The 17,242-nt window shown below is 46.2% G+C and overlaps 2 protein-coding genes and 1 long non-coding RNA gene across 5 annotated transcripts in view; 2 read left to right on the top strand and 1 right to left on the bottom strand.

The window, feature by feature from the left end:
• The window catches only part of LOC117199145 (uncharacterized), an 87,317-nt gene extending 72,562 nt beyond the window's left edge, over positions 1–14,755 (top strand). The window contains exons 5-9 of the long non-coding RNA XR_007474344.1: positions 5–166; positions 631–1,009; positions 1,344–1,437; positions 5,480–5,667; positions 8,255–14,755. This is a non-coding gene — a long non-coding RNA (uncharacterized LOC117199145). The remainder of the gene's footprint in view (positions 1–4; positions 167–630; positions 1,010–1,343; positions 1,438–5,479; positions 5,668–8,254) is intronic.
• LOC117199139 (zinc finger protein 677-like) overlaps positions 1–17,242 on the top strand; it is a 545,188-nt gene that overhangs the window by 102,708 nt on the left and 425,238 nt on the right. The window lies entirely within an intron of this gene.
• The window catches only part of LOC101279864 (zinc finger protein 160-like), a 325,017-nt gene that overhangs the window by 259,688 nt on the left and 48,087 nt on the right, over positions 1–17,242 (bottom strand). The gene's annotated exons all lie outside the window — the stretch shown is intronic.

The raw sequence follows: 17,242 nt of genomic DNA, 5'->3' as shown, positions 1-17,242 counted from the left end.
CCAGGATTTTGTAGCAGTTAAGAACTAAAGAACTAAACATATGCAGAGAGCAGCTCCTTGAAAGAGAAAAAGAAATCGCTGAACTGAAAGCGGAAAGGAACACCACCATCTGCAGCTCCTTGAAAAAGAAATCGCTGAACTGAAAGCGGAAAGGAACACCACCAGGGTTAGTGGGGTTCTTACTGGGTTAACATTTGCTTCCGGTCATGATTGGGCTCCGGGTTATTGTCTTTAAGCTCAAAAGATGATCCACTCTGCCTGCTTTTAAACACATTTTCGACATCTTCCCACTAAGCGGACTGGGGTTGACCAGTTCAGGGTGCTCATGCCTTGCTTGAAATTTATGGTGAGAGTCAATGTAATTTAGCCCATTTGAGGGGAATTTCTCTAACTTGTTTGACTGGCCACACTGCAGCGTGTGGAATCTAGTTCCCAGACCCCCTGCATTGGGAGCGCCAAGTGTTATCCACTGGAGCGCCAGGAAAGGCCCTTAGCTAATGATTCTTAAAAGAGCAGAAAAACCGGAAGGAGACATTGACAGGACAGACGGGGGTGCTTGACATAAACCCCGAGCATGAATGGAAAGGCAAGTCCTTGTCTCCCTCTCTGGTTCTCATCTCACCTGTCCAGTCTGTGCAGGTCTGTTGCCAACACACCGCTTAGACCTGAGCGGCCGTGACAGTCGTGTGAGCCCACAGCGTGCAGAAGGCAGTTTTGATCTTAGCGATTTCCCAGAAGTGCTTATTTCGTCCCTCAGCAAACAAGGCCGTTTAAGGATTCTTTCCGTTAGAGGTCTTCTGATGGTTCTCATGAGGAAGACCCGGCCAAAGTGCCCGAGCTCCGGGAAATCTCAGACGAGCAGCTGAGAGCAGAGCCAGATGAAGGAGCTGGACGCCCGGCCGCCTTCGGTACTCACGTGACAGAGCAGGAGGAAGGTCTGTACACGGCCGGAGAAGACCTCATCGTATCTGAGGAAGTGAACACGAAATTGCAATGAGATGTTTGTGAGGTGAGTGACATTACATATGTCAGTGTTGGAACCAGACATAATCGAAGACAAATATGGTGAATTGGCTCCGTGTGCACCTTCTGTGTGGTCCTCACACGACCCAGAGAACAGGGAGGGCAACGATCGTCTGCCTTGAGTAACTCAGCCTCCCCTGGATGTCCAGGCCTTACTGCCTCTGGAGCATTTTTGTGTGTTTGTTTGTTGTCTGGTCGGAAAGTTTGCCTTTACACTTTGCTTCACTCTCCCTGCAAATACTCCTCCACCTGTTACAGAAACACCTAACTTGGCCGTGTTGATTTTCTCTCAATATTTCAACCACTCTGCTTCCTCCTAGCTGGTATGTCAGAGACAGAAAACTCATCTCCAGATGTCTTGGGCCTCAGCAAATTGGGAGGACAGGCTGAAAACAATGATAAGCTTCCAAAAAAGTAAGCTTTTTGTTTTTTGTCCATCTCACTGAACAGTTTTCAGTTGTTCCTGATTTTTAATTAATGTTTACTGATTAAATGGAATATCCAGCTCTCTCTCTATATTATCTTCTGAAAGCTTAACCCAAAGCCTTTTATTAAACTGCTCTTTCTGGAGGACTTAGAGCATCTGAACTAGATTCTCAAGCTGGGGTTACATGAGGTCTCCCCACCTACGGCCACTGTCCCCTTCTACATTGGGGCTTTATAGGAACTTGTGGGCCCAGGGAGGTGATTTCACTGCTGCAGCCCCAGGTTCAATCCCTGGTCAGGGAACTAAGATCCCACAAGACGATTGGCTTGGCCAAAGAGAAAAACAAAAGATAGGAGTTGTCTAGTGACATATTTTTGGATAACATTTTCCATTACCATTTTCATCCACATTTATTTCAGCATTTTTATTACCTGCACTTAATTTAGTTTAAATTTAATTTAACATATTAAGAAAAAGACTTATCACAATAATAGTTTAAAACTTCCTGGAGAATTAAAAATCATGACAAAAAGGAATATAGAAAAAAAGATATTGTTATGAAGCAAGAACATTTCACCAAACATCATAATCAGAAGAAAACACTGGATGCATTCCTTCTGAAGTTGCAGTGAAGGCTGCTGGCCAGGGCTCCTGCCTTTCACCACTGTACAGTGTGCCTACAGAGAGTGTGTCAGAGAGTTGGAACTATTAACAATCACAAATCTACAGCCATGGAAAGGCCAAGTGTGAAAGGGTGGAAAAAGACATTCCATCCTAAAGAGACCCGAGGTGACTATACAGTGTCAGACAATATAAAAACAAAAGCTGATAAAAGAGATGGACAATATATACTGTTAAAAGGATCAATTCACCAGAAGATATACATCTAACATTAGAACTCCCCCCCAAAATTAAGGAAACATTAATACCCCAGTTTTTTCGATGGGTGGAACCAAAGAGAACATCAGTAAGGAAACAGAGGACTTGAACAACACTATAGACATACTGGACCTAACAGACATGTACAAATCACTCTACCCAACAAAACCAGAAAACACACACTTCTCAAGAACATTCTCCATGAGAGACCACATGTTAGGATATAAAAGAAATCTTTTTTTTTTTTTTTTGCAGTACGCAGGCCTCTCACTGTTGTGGCCTCTCCGGCCGCGGAGCACAGGCTCCAGACGCGCAGGCTTAGCGGCCATGGCTCACAGGCCCAGCTGCTCCGCAGCATGTGGGACCTTCCCGGACCGGGGCACGAACCCGTGTCCCCTGCATCGGCAGGCGGACTCTCAACCACTGTGCCACCAGGGAAGCCCTAAAAGAAATCTTACTTCATTGTGTTCTCAGTCTTAAAATTTTCTCAAACTACAAAGCAATGAAATTAGAAATAAACAGCAGAATGAAAACAGAAAAATCCCCAAAATGTGGAAATAAAACAACGTATTCATAAATAACCAATGGGTCAAAGAAGAAATCACAAAGGAATTTTTTAAATATCTGGATGAAAATGAAAACATACAAAAATTTATAAAACGTAGTGAAAGCTGTACAAACAGGGAAGTCAAATCAGAAATCTGTTTTTACTAAAGCAGAGAAAAAGAATAAACTAAAATTTAACGAAAGGAAAGAGGTAAATAAAGATTAGACCAGAGATAAATGTACTATAATGAATATAAAATATAAAAGTCAATATAAAAGTGAAAACTATGAGTGTTTTGAAAAAAATTTACAAAACCTTGGCTAGAGTAAGAAAAAAAAGATTTAGATAACTAAAAACATGAAAGAGGAGAGATTTCAACTGTTGTCACAGAAATGTTTTTTAAAACTGTAAGGGGTCCTGTGAACAATAATGCTTACAAATTATATAATCTAGAAGATACGGGTAAACTCATGAAACATACAACCTACTAAGCTCTTATCTTTAATAAAAAAATTGAAAAGAATTATAACTAGAGAGGTTCAAGCAGTAATCAGAAATCTCAAACAAGGAAAAAGCCAAAACCAGATCACTTCACTGCATAATTCTACCAAAACCTTTACAGAAGAATTACCTCTAATCCTGAATTTAAAAAAATTTCCGAAGAGCTGTAGAGGGAACGCTGGCAAACTCATTCTATGGAGCCCGCATGATTCTATACCAAGCCCAGAGAAAGACACACGAAACACAGAAAACTACAAACCAATATCCTTCATGAATACTGAAAAATCCTCAACAAAATAGTACCAAACCAAATTCAACAACACATTAAAATGACTTTACATCATGACCAAGTGGACTTCATTACTATAAAAAAATCGATTAATGTGATACACCACATTAACAGAATAAAGGAAAAAACACATGATCATCTCAATTGATGCAGAAAAATGCATTTCACAAAATTCAACTATGTTTCAAGATATAAAAACTCTGGGAATTGACTGGCGGTCCAGTGGTTAGGACTCGGCACTTTCACTGCCGTGGCCCAGGTTCAGTCGCTGGTCAGGGAACTAAGATCCCACCACAAAGCCAAAAAGAAAAAAAGAGATATAAACACTCAGCTAGAAAGCTTTCCTTCTCAGATCAGGAAGAAGGCAAGGATACACACTCTCTGCACTACTGTCCAGCAAAGTACAGGAAGCCCTCACCAGAGAAATTAGACAAGAAAAAGCAAGTTACCCAAGTTGAGAAAAGTAAAATTATCTTATTTGTAGATGATAACTTTTGTATGTAAAAACAGTAAAGATTCCACAAGGAAACTGCTACATCAAAAAACAACTCTAGGGCTTCCCTGGTGGCACAGTGGTTGAGAATCCGCCTGCCAATGCAGGGAACAGGAGTTCGAGCCCTGGTCTGGGAAGATCCCACATGCCGCAGAGCAAGTAAGCCTGTGTGCCACAACTACTGAAGCCTGTGCGCCCTAGTGCCTATGCTCTGCAACAAGAGAAGCCACCACAATGAGAAGCCCGCGCACTGCAACAGAGTAGCCCCTGCTCGCCGCAACTAGAGAAAGCCTGCGTGCAGCAACGAAGACTCGATGCAACCAAAAATAAATAAAATTTAAAAAAACCTCTAGAAAAGTTGCAGGATACCAAAAGTCCATGTGCAAAACATCACGAAATAATCAAGATGATGTAGTACTGGCATAAACAGATATGTAAAGTAACGCAACAGAACACTCAAAATTAATTTTGCATATACATAGAACGCATTTTCAAGGGTGCCAAGACCACGCAATAGAAAAAGGACAGTCTCAGTAACAAACGGTGCTGGAAAACCGGGTATCTACCAGCAAAAGTGTAAAGCTGGAACCTTACCTGCATCAGAATGAGAAACTTCTGTGTGTCAGAGGAGGCAACCAACAGCGAAAAGTAACCTCCAAGGACCAGAGATGATGAAAATGGGCTAAGAATCTCCATGTGTCAGAGATTTAGGTTGATTTCAAAGTTTAAAATCAATAGTAGAATGAAACACCCTCTACCACTGATGTATCTCTGAACTTTCCATTCCATTCCCCATCATTACGATTTTTAAATCAGCGACACATCCATTTCGTTTCTAATGCAGCATGAAAAGTCACAACATATTTGCTGTAGTCTGTTTGCTAAAATTTACCGGGCATAAGTGCATATTATTACCTGACTTGCATGTACAGCTTCTTTATCCTGGTTTTCAGAGAGCAGACAGTGCATCCAGATGGGGCCCCTCAGTAATCCCTGCTGCCCAGTAGCACCGACACCCCATCTCCAGTCCATGGGTGTGAAGCCCTGCCCAGGACTAGGCCCAGTGGAGCCTCTTCACAAGTCCCAGGTCATGGGGAGATGGGATCTAAGTGGAGGTGACAGGCCCTGAGGGAAGGACCCGGGTGACTGTGACTGACTGTACAGGTGTCAGGCAGGACACTTCAGACAAGACCAGCGAGTCCAAAGAAGGGCATTTCTGGAAAGACAGAAAAATCAACTGAGAACATGACTTCACCTGAGAAGGAGCCATTCCAGACTCCTTTTCTCTCCTCTCCCTCCTCTTCTGGGCTTCTTCCTCAGACAAGAGTCTTTAGAGGTCGATCCTGAAAGTGGAAAACAGGCTGTTTAATGCTTGCAATCAACACACCCCCTTCCTGAGTCACCACCACACACACAGGGAAGCCCTCAGCATGTGGAACAGACGGTCCTCTGCTGCCCACCGTCCCAGGAGGGACTCAGGACAGAAAACTCCACACAGAGACCAACAAGTAAGTTCCTACACTTTTGTTTTGTTCAGTGCATGACAAATCTTTGAAGATCAAATAGTGTAGCTTATCCCTTTTTTAACTGAAGTGTATATATATAGAATTTATTTATTTATTTATTTATGGCTGCATTGGGTCTTCGTTGCAGTGCATGGGCTTCTCATTGCGGTGGCTTCTCTTGTTGCGGAGCATGGGGGCTCTAGAGCGCAGGCTAAGTAGTTGTGGCGCACAGGCCTAGCTGCTGCGGAGCATGTGGGATCTTCCCAGACCAGGGCTCGAACCCATGTCCCCTGCATTGGCAGGCAGATTCTTAACCACTTTTTCAGATTATTTTCCATTATAGGTTATTATAAGATACTGAATATAGTTCCCTGTGCTATACAGTAGATCCTTGTTTAATTATTCTATATGTAGTAGTGTATATTTGTAAATCCCAAACTCCTAATTTATCTCTCCCCTTCCTTCCACCTTTGGGAACCATAAGTTTGTTTTCAATGTCTGTGAGTCTAGTTCTGCTTTGTCAGTAAATTCATTTGTACCATTTTTTTAGATTCCACATATATGTGTCTACCTGTGTCTGATTTACTCCACTTAGTACTGTTACCAAAACGCAAGTCCGTGTGCTAGACGCACAGTGAGGCCAAACAATACCAGAATGTTGGAGTTTGGAACAGAAAGGCTTGCTGCAGGGCCATGCAAGGAGATGGGTGGCTCATGCCTTAAAAACCCCAAACTCCCTGAAAGCTTCCAGCAAAGCCCTCTTACAGGAACGGTGAGGGAGGGGTGTGGTTACAGACCTCTTGGTGGCAGATCCTTTGTACTTGAGGTCAGGTCGTGGTCAGGTAAAGATGTTCCTGGAAACCTCCACCAAACAAATGTTACTCTCTGTCCTGACAAGAAAGGGGAAGGTGCCAAGACACAACTTTCACCCTCCGAGGTCCAGGCCTGGCTAACAGAAAGGGGTCCCTGCAGAGGGGCCAGTTACCCTGCCCCGGAGCATTCGTCCAGAACCAGGTTTGGGTCCTCCTGCCAGTGCCCAGGCCTGGCTGAAGAAGCAGATCTCAGTTGGCAGCTCCCTCAGGGCCAGGTCCCCGTGCAGACTGCCGCGGCCATTAGGGCAGCCTAATGGATTCCCGCAAAAGACACCCCGTTCCCTCGGCCTCCCAGCTCACCTGCTGGCCCAAGGAGAAGGGGAGGGGAGAAGGCCTGGATCCCTCTCTTACTTCACTCTCTGCCTGACGACTGCCACTCCGCGGACATTTGGCTGAATGGGTCCATTAAATGTCACTCATTGGCAGCTGGTCGCTTGAGGGAAGGGCTCACTGTGGCGCCGACCAATGGCTGAACGGGAGCTCTAAGGCCACTCCAACCATCCCTTCAGTGGTCTCCTGGTAACCGTTGCCTGGTAACGGGGGTGGGGGGAACAGCGTGCGCCAAGGGCCCTGTGCTGAGGGCTGCGCACTGCTGGGCTCTATTACAGTGTGATCATCTCCAGGTCTCCACCTGCACTACTCTGCGTTTCCATTTCATTCTGTTTATCGGTCTCCCTGTTGCTTTCTATGTTTCTGTCTTTTTGCTCCCCTCTAGCCTCCTGCTGTTTCTCCCGTCCTATTTTCTCACTCCTGTCCTGCCCCACTCTGCAACTTGTGCCCCCTATTGATGCTCTTTCTCCCCGACCTTTCTGATGACCCTACATCTCTGTATTTCTGCCTCTTTCTTCCCCCATCTCTTCTCTCTCTGTGTCCCTGTTATTCTCCCTCCCCACTCTCCGGCGCCCCCTGGTGGCTGTGCTTCCTTCCTGCTCTCTCTCTTCCCCTCGTTTCTCCTCTTCTTTTCCTCTCCCAGCATCAAGTTGCTCTGTAGGACATGGGTTCAGCTCTTTTATCCCCTCCCCCGACTCTCCATGGGAAATGCCTCACCACGGTTGACGATGCTGTTACCACTGATCAAGGGCTCCTCTTGTATTTTGCCTTAATCCCTTCACCTTCATCTCCCTGGAGATCCCAATTTTCTATACACTCTATTTTTCTCATCTGCTACTTTCACTGCTTTTTCTCTTTCATTCTTACCATCTCTTTGCAAGACACTCACCCATCCTCTACACTGCCCTCTGACCTTGCCCACTCTTCTTTTCCCCTCAGTTTTCTATTGCTCTCTCAGTCCCTCTCTGTGTTTTCTGATCCCGCCTGCCCACACAGTCAGAGGATGTGGGATGGAGTAAGATGCCTGCTTCCCCCCTGCCCACACAGTCAGAGGATGTGGGATGGAGTAAGATGCCTGCTTCCTGGGAAAACAGTGATGAAATAAAAACTCACAGTTTAAGGCAAGACAGGAAAAATTTGAATTTACATTAAATTCCTTCTCCTTCATCAGTAATGACTCAGCACTCACCTTGTATATCTAGACATCTTCAGTGAACTTTATGTACCATAACAATATATCATTTACCTTAAAGATAACAATTGGTGCAGAACAGACTGTTCCACAGACCTGGGGAGGTACTGGGCCACACCTAACAGAAGCTCTTTTAAGTACTTACTTATGACCGTATTAACGTTACTGTACTACCTGTGTTCTGCCTGTTTTACAGGATTGTTCCTTGCATTACCAAGTGTGTGACTGAGCCTCCGGTAAAAATGATGACTAGGCGACTTGAAACAAGTGACCAAATCTATAGTCTTATAAGACCAATGATTTTAATAGTGTAACTCTACATATGGGAAGAAGCAACAAGAGAGAACCAGCAACAAGAGAGAACCATTTCCTGGACCACAACAGACTGGTGGACCACCACGCAGAGGCCTTTGGCTACTGTTGCATTAGGGGCAGGGCGCGTGCGGGGCGTCGCCGGTGCAGTGTGGCAGTGGCCCTGTGGCCACAGTCTCCTCGGGCCGCAGTCCAGCTCCCATTTGCCCACTCGCCCCCTTTGCCGGCGCAGTCACCAAGCCTGCAACAACCAACCACGCAGCACCCCTCCTCTGTATAAAAGGAGCCCGAAATCTGACCTGGGGGAAGATGGCTTGTGGAGACACTGGTCCGCCATCTTCTCCGAATAAAAAGTCGCTCTGCCTTGCCCCAGCAACTCGCCTCTCAGTTTACTGGCCTGTCGTGCAGCAAGCAGAACGACCTTGGACTCTATCAATTTTGGCGAAGCCGGCCAGGAGCCTTGCTGCTTGTGGTCAGCCCCGGTTGGGGAATTTTTGGGTAAAGCCCTAGCAGCTGCTGGGACCACCTGTCCTGAGGATCTTCCCTTTAAAATTCCCTGAAGCGGCACCAGATGCCCCAGCACTTGGCAGTGGGAGCTCCGTACAGATGGAATCGACGGGCTCCAGACAGTAGGTGTGTCTGATGTGTACAACTGGGAACATACCACCCTCTCAATTTCGGCTTTTCCTGTAAGGGAACAGCCAAGTTGTTTTGCATTTGACTGGGGTACCCTGTTGCAGAGGGGAATTTTTGTTGCAACTCTGTGAACCAGTTTGTTTGCTTTTGTTTTGCATTCATTCACGATGGAATTTGTGCCTTTTGTGTTTTGTTGCTCTTGAACTTGTATCTGTCCCTAAGGAAAGCCCTTTGGGGCGTATCTTAAATGAATGGGCAAAGTATAGTTATGGGCCTGTGACTAAAAAGAGATGATATTCTATTGTATAGTGTGTGGCCCCAGTATATGTTAGGATCAGGAGAGCAAGGTGCCCTGCTCACTTATACAATCTTGCAGTTAGAATTGAGCAGGTAAAAATGGTGAGATTCCATATGTAGAAGCATGTACACTATTGCATCATGAGGAAAAGAAGTGAGACAGCTGCTGCCTTATGGTACGGTGGTCTGAAAGGAAAACCGGGGGAAAATCTGTTCTACAAGAGGGAGAGGGAGAAAATGAGACTGAGGACATGTTATTTCAAAACACTGGCCAAGCAGGCTGCACCAGTGGTTGTTCCGACTGCCCCCATGCCACCAACATATGCACTCCTTTCACCACCTCCTGTTTCCCCTACTTATGGGGATCAATTAGAAGTTTCTGTGTTAACCTCTGGGGCACAGGGGCCTAGTTTGTGTCACCATCTGTGACCCAGGAGGGCGTCCCATTTGACCAGGAGCCACTTCTGGAGCACGCAGCTTCCCTTGCACTGATATCCTGGAGAGGAGGCCTTAATGCAGATGGCCAATCAGCTGGGTTTCTATGGACGCGCCATCCATTCTCAATTTGATTTATTTAACTGGAAAAACCATAACCTACATACCTCCACGTGACTGAACTTTTCACTTCTATCTTTGCCACTCACCATCCCTCGTGGGCGGACATTCACACTTTTATGAATATCATGCTTACTGGGGATGAAAGGAGGATGCTCTTTGACAAGACTAGAGAGGAAGTGCACTAGCTCCATCTAGCGGACCAGGTGGAACTCCAGAAGCAAATCAGGCAGTTCCTACTGCTGAGCCTGACTGGGAACCTAATAACGGAGATATGCCGCACCTAGAGCATTACAGGAAGTGTATCTCAGTGGGTCTTCGAAAGGCAGTAGCTAGGCAAAAGAGCTTCAAAATTCAAGAGATCAAGAGATACACCAAAACCCAATGAGGACCCATCAGAGTTTCTAGAAAGAATTTATCAAGCTTATAGGCACTACACTGGTGCAGACCCTGAGGCCCCCAAAATATGGGAATGGTAAATATGACCTTCATTGGGCAAAGCGCCCCAGATCTAAGAAGAAAATTACAAAGCTAGATGGTGCATTTGGAATGAACCCTTCTCAACTGGTAGATGTTGTTTTAAAGTGTTCACCAACAGGGAACAACAAAAGGAGCTCTTTGCAAGACTTAACGCCACTCATCTGGTGCCAGCACTGGATTCCCGGAAGGCGAGTAGCCTGGAGAGAGGTGAGCCCCATTGGGGAGGGAACAGTGTGCTTACTGTAGGAGGAAGGGCACTGGGAAAGACTGCGCTCATCTAAGGAATAAGAAGGAAAACCACAAAAGAAAGACGGGAGCCTCTCCTATGGTAGAGAGAGCGCAACGCTCTGAAGATGAATAAAGCGGCCCAGGGGCTCCCTTGGACTTGAGGTGTCCAATTCCAATTTCCCCACAGGAGCCCCGGGTAACTTTGACAGTGGGGAACAACTTGATTGACTTTCCGATAGATACCGGTGCAACATACTCTGTGGTAAACAGCACGGTGGCACAGAAAACATCTCAATCCTTCCCAGTCACAGGAGTTTCTGGAGAAGGACAAAATCTTTCGTTCCTATAACCTCTAGAATGCTAATTAGGGGACCTCACCCTGAAACGCAGTTTCTTATATATGCCGGTATGTCTAATCAGTCCCTCTTTTGTAAATTAAGCACTCAAGCAACTTTTTCGCCAGAACAGCTTGACATCAGGGTCCCACAGGAGCACACTGTAAGCCTAAAGATGGCGCTCACAGACACCCCAGAAAAGGAGACTGAGCTCTCACCCACTCCACCCCCATTCCCCCCGCTCCAGGTCTGTGAAAAGCTAAGGCACAAGTGTGAGTCGATAGCACCCTAGGGAAGGCCAAAAATGCATGGCCAATACAAATCATGTTAAAAAGGGACTCTGGAGGGAATTCCCTGGTGGTCCACTGGTTAGGACTCGGTGCTTTCATCGCGGTAGCCCGGGTTCGATTTCTGGTCAGGGAACTAAGATCCCGATCCCGCAAGCTGCACAGTGTGGCAAAAAAAAAGGGATGCGCTGGGACACCTAATCGAAAACAATACCCTCTGAGCCAAGGGGCCCAAAAGGGAATTTAGCCAGTTCTCAAAAAGTTGGTTTAATCAGGTTAAACCTTGCAGGTCCCCATATAAAACCCCTATCCTCCTAGTCAAACAGCCAAACTCAACAGAGCATCTCTTTGTCCCAGACTTGAGGGCTACTAATGAAAAAATCCAGGATTTGCACCCTGTGGTACACAATCCATACGCTCTGCTCACAGCTATTCCAGAAGCAAACAGCTGGTTCTGTTTTTGACGTGAAGGATGCTTTTTTTCTGCATTCCTATTGCAGAAGAATCACAGCAGCTGTTTGCTTTTGAAGGGCAGGACCCAGAAAGACAGGTAGTCCAACAGTATTGGTGGACGGTCCTGCCTCAAGATTTAAGGATTCCCCTACCTTGTTTGGGGAAATGTTGGCTGGGGACCTTAGAGACTTAATATTGGATGAAGGACTCTTCCTCCAAAATGTGGACCATTTGCTCATAGCGAACCCTATGAATGATAAGTGTCTACAAAATACCATCAGCACCCTGAGTTATTTGGCCAACTGTGGATGTAAGGTCTCCCAGAAAAAGGCTCAAGTATGTAAGCAACAAGTCACGTAGCTGGGTTTTATCCTTTCCCAAGGGCAGCGGGGTCTTTTGCTTGATAGAAAACGGGCAATTGCAGGCTTGGGAACACCAAGAATTGCAGATAACAGGGCGTTTCTGGGAATGGCAGGATTCTATCGGATCTGGATCCCGAACTATAGGCTCAGAGTAAAGCCCCTCTATAAGGCTTTAAAGGGACATGATTTTGAGCCCCTACTTGGACTAAGGAGTGCCAAACAGCCTTTGAAACAATAAAAACATAGTCAGTCTCAGCTCCGGCTTTGGGACAACCAGACTGAAAGAAACCTTTCAGATTATATGTCCGTGAGAGACAGATCTTGGGGTGTTAATTCAAATTCTGGGGAATGTCCTTCGACCTGTTGCCTAATTCTCAGGACAACTAGAACACACTAAGGGATGGCCACTCTGCCTTTGAGCTGTAGCAGCTCCTTGCAACAGACTTCCGGAAGCTGAGCAGTTTACCGTGGGGAGCCCACCACTCTGTATGTCTCTCACCCTGTCCTTTCTTTACTGGAACAAAAAGGGGGGCTACTGGCTGACTTCTGGGAGAATGGGAAAGTACCAGGCCATCCTCTTAGACAATCCCAATGTAACGTTTCAGGTCACTTCAGCCCTAAAGCCAGCCACCATGGCTCCCGACTGCGGCTGCACAATCCCCAGGGCACAGCTGCCTGCACGTCGTGGGGCTGGTGTACTCTGGCAGACCAGACTGAACAGACAACGCCTGGCTGCGGCAGGTACGGAACTGTTCACAGTAGCTGACGTGCTGGGTATGTGGTGGTAACCCTTGGAAGGACTGACCCTCGCTATGCATTCTCCGTGGGGCATGCTCACGGCGCCATCTGGAAAGAAAGGGGGCTCCTCACTTCAAACAGTAAAGACATAAAACATGCTTCTGAAATCTTGTCCCTGTTAGAAGCAGTCCTCAAGCCCTCACAAGTGGCCGTAATGCACCGCCCAGGCCACCAGAAGGGTGAGACTCATATAACAAAAGGCAACCGGTTAGCTGACCAAGCTGCAAAGAAAATAGCAAAGGCAGGCGATTACCAAGCCATCATAGGGTCACTTCTCCCGCAGACTGACTTGTCAGAATACCAGCCAGAATATTCAGAAAAAGACAAGGAGAGGGCCGAAGAGTGGGAATGCACTCTTGATCACACCTCGCCTGGCTAGAAATGTAGTGCACATGGAACTGACTTGATTTCTGAGGCTTTCGTGGACACTGCTGCAGCACATTCGTAACAGTACCCACCACGGGAGAGATGCCGCCTTACAGTGGATTCAAAAGTATATAATGGGGCCTGACCTACAAAGGGCCATCCAAGGAGTCACTGAAAATTGCATGATTTGTGCTAAAAATAACCCAAATACTGCTGTCAGATCTCCCCAGATGGGGACCCAACACAGAGGACTCCACGAGCCACCAAGGACTGGCAAATAGACTTCACTCAAGTTGATAGGGACAGAGTAAGGGACAAAGTAGGCGGTTGAATAGTTAATCCCACTAGGGGACTGCAAGTAAAGAAAAAAGCATGGGAGACCCCTGTAAGTTAATGATCACTCAAGAAAGCAGGTTTGCTTAACTACAAAACCAAGCAACAGAAGCCTGAGACACGCCCCCGAACAATAAAACAAGGGTGGCATGAGACCCACATCTGCCCAGTGAGCTCAGTAAGTTGACCCCTAGACACGCTCCTCTGCGCACACTAAAAACAAGTATATAAGGAAAAGGTGACATTATGCTGAAAACTGAGATGGTTTATCATATCTTAGTATATGTTACCACCTTTTTTCCTCACTTCCGTTGCTCCATGACAGTCCCAGTTTGGCCATGTAGGGACAAGAAAAAGCCCCCACCCGATGTGCAGGCGGAGCTGAGGATGGAAGCTTGACGGCTACTCAAGAATGAGGAAGGAGGTGGTCCTCTCCCCCTCCCCACTTCTCCTTTGATTATAAAACAGGAGCCCACTAAGTTCTGGGGGCGGCACCCTCTCGCCCACCCGCAAGCCTCACAAGCGTGCTAGTCTAATAGATCACTTTGCCTCTCCCTGAAGAACGAGCTCCTCAGAGCCCCCCAAGACACATTTCAGTGGTTTCGGCTGGCGACCACAAAGGGGCAGTGGTAAGATAAGAAGGAGGGGGGTCGGGTCCTAGAGGGGCCGTGGATGCCAGGTGGACTGGGGAGGACACTCCCCCAATGTGTGCCCCTTTTAGGCGACTGGTCAACCCCGAATGCTTTAGGACTCTGATGAGAGATCTAGGACAGACCAGAGGAACAAGGATATGGATGTTTAGAGACACGGAACCAGAGGAATGCTGGCAGTCAGCATGGCTTGCCACAGAAAGACGCTGTGGATGTTTATGGACCCGGAAGGACACGTCCATTCTAGGTCTGTCCCTGTTGTACTCAAGTCTGTAAACTTAACTATTCCAACTGTTATTTATAAACTGATAAGTTTTGTTTTGCAATGCCTGTCTTATGAACAAGTTTTAAAATGAAACTATGAGATCTCTGTCTGTCTGGATATATGTGTGTCTTACGTGGTCTTGTCTTTAGATAGTATTGCTAAGGTTAATTTGTAAATGAGCTCAATTTAATTGGCTTAAAAAAGTAAGTGCTTACAAATTAAACATTTCTGAATATAAGAGAAACTAAGCTAAATGGATTTCAGATTCACATGACCTGAGAAATATTTAATGTTAAATTAATATCTGGTATTAAAGTTTGTTGTTATTAAAGATTGTTAATGCAGACATGTCTTTAGAGTCATCAACATTAAGCACGGTATTTTTATTGTACCTGGGTTTGCTGAAAGTCACTAAGTTCATACTATTTTTGTTGTAAAATCTGTCAGCAAGAAAATTAATGAGTTAAAATTAAATTAACTCATTGTCAGACTTTTGCCGTCCTGATGTACTTGTAGCATGGCCAGTCTGCTCCTAAATGAGAGAAATTAAATGGGTAAATAACAGCTGCAAATTGAACAGTCAGGGCTGTGGGAAATCCAAGACAGCCACTTGGCTCCTCCTGGATCCCTGGGAAACCCCATTTTTTATTTAATGGTTTAAACCCTTTCTTGGCTACAAGGCTGATGCCCTCACAGTGGAAAAAAGAATGGTTTAAAAACGTGTTTTGGGCTTCCCTGGTGGTGCAGTGGTTGAGAGTCCACCTGCCGATGCAGGGGACACGGGTTCGTGCCCCGGTCCGGGAAGATCCCACGTGCCACGGAGCGGCTGGGCCCGTGAGCCATGGCCGCTGAGCCTGCGCGTCCGCAGCCTGTGCTTTGCAACGGGAGAGGCCACAACAGTGAGAGGCCCGCGTACCGCAAAAAAATAAATAAAAAAAATAAAAACGTGTTTTTCACTTGGGTATAGTTTCTATAAATTTTAGTGATCAAGGCAACCACTTTACTGGACAAATTATAATACAAGCCTATGTTATTAATTAACCAGACTTATTTTACAAATTAATCTTAATTTGGCTATATTTGGTAAAACTGAGGGTTATTTAGAAAAGAAAAAATTATGTTTTAACAGATATTAAATTTTAGTGTTGCTAACTGAGGTCAGTATCTACTGTCTTAAAACTCACTTTTCTAATAGCTCTTTGTTGCTATATTATTCTAAAGCTTAATTGAGTTAAGATATTCTAAGCTTGTTTCTGAAGCTGATCACGTAATCTATCTTTGGATGAAGATTAGATGCCCGTAATCTATAACCAGGGGGTTATACATACTAGAAAAAGCATCATTTAAAGGACTGTGTCCGTCCTAGATAAAAGGCCTCTTAACAGGTATTCTTAAGCACGTCATGCACAGGGAAACTGAAGGGAATCAACTTCCAAGACTTAAGGTACTTTCCCCCCAATTACTAGGAGTGCCCAACGGAGGAGTGCCCTGATGTCGGTCATCCCCTCCCTATGCCCCTTACAGGTGCTGACCCTTTATTTCCAATTTACAGTCAGACCAGTTCCCACTCACTGTTAACACCATTGGGGACACCTTCTGTACTATTCCTTTGGGACAGTTTCTTGGCCATTAACACCAGGCTGGGAGACTGACTACTTTGGAAGGGATACATCTGAAGTAGTAAGTACAAATCTTGATGAAATTGCACGGTGGGTTTTGACAAAGGAAGGAAACTTCTGGATAGCTAACTACTGCTCCGGTGGCAGGTGCTATAACCGTGGAAGCGGCTGCTCCAGTAAGGGCTATCTCACAGGCAGGAGCCCCTTATCCCAGGGGAAAGCGCACCCGAGGGTGAGGAGAGAGAGGCCCCCACCAAATTCAGGAGCTCCTTCTCTGTACCCCAAGGGGCCCAGTCTTGGACCAGCGAGCACCCGCAGTGGCGTAAGTCACCAGCCAACTGCCCCTACCGTTCTGCCTCTGAGAGGAAGTTCCTGACGGAAATCGAGGAAACATAGAAGTCCGTGTGCCTTGCTCAATGTCTGATCTAAGTCTGGCAGAAGATCAACTGGGAAGTTTTTCTGAGGACCCTGAACTTTTCACGAAGGAGTTTACCCGGTTAATACGATCTTCTGATCTCACTTGGGGGGATTTGCAGAGTTTACTATACCCCGTGCTGCACCCCAGAGGAAAAACAGCCTATAACATTGGCAGCCAGCCACAGTCCAGCAGGGCCAGTCACTACACCGGGTGGGGAACAACGCTGTCCCCGAGGCAGATGCAGGATGCCTTATCAGGTAAATTCTACTGATAGGGACGGATGAGACCATATGATTGTTCAATAGAGGCTATGAAACAATGTCCAGTGAAACCTGTCAATTATGAACAAGTGAAAGAAGTCCAACAGGGGTCAGATGGAAATCTGATCGTATTTCAAGAAAAGTTAATAGAAGATTTTTGTAAGTACATAAATGTGGATCCGTCCTCCCCCAAGGCACAGGCCCTTTGGCTATACACTTCACAGCCCAGTCGGCGGCTGCTGGCCCTCAGACCCCTACGAGTGATTGGCTCCAATTGGCTTATTCAGTTTGCAATAATAGGGATACGGCCGAAAAGGCTGAACACACCCAGAGAAATATATACAAAAGGCCCAAATGATGGTAGTGGCTTTGTCCATTCAGAGCCCCCCGAAGGGGAGGCCGGCCTTTCTGGGCCAATCTGGCTATGGTGGACCACAAGGCCCGTGGGTACCCAGACAGGACCAGTGTGCCCTGTGTGGACCAAAGGGACACTGGAGGAACGACTGTGACACGCGCCCTTTACAGACAGG

Source organism: Orcinus orca, chromosome 20, assembly GCF_937001465.1.
Source record: "Orcinus orca chromosome 20, mOrcOrc1.1, whole genome shotgun sequence".
Classification (NCBI taxonomy): domain Eukaryota; kingdom Metazoa; phylum Chordata; class Mammalia; order Artiodactyla; family Delphinidae; genus Orcinus; species Orcinus orca.
Note: the sequence above shows the minus strand (reverse complement) of the source record. Positions and strands in the feature narration are given on the sequence as shown.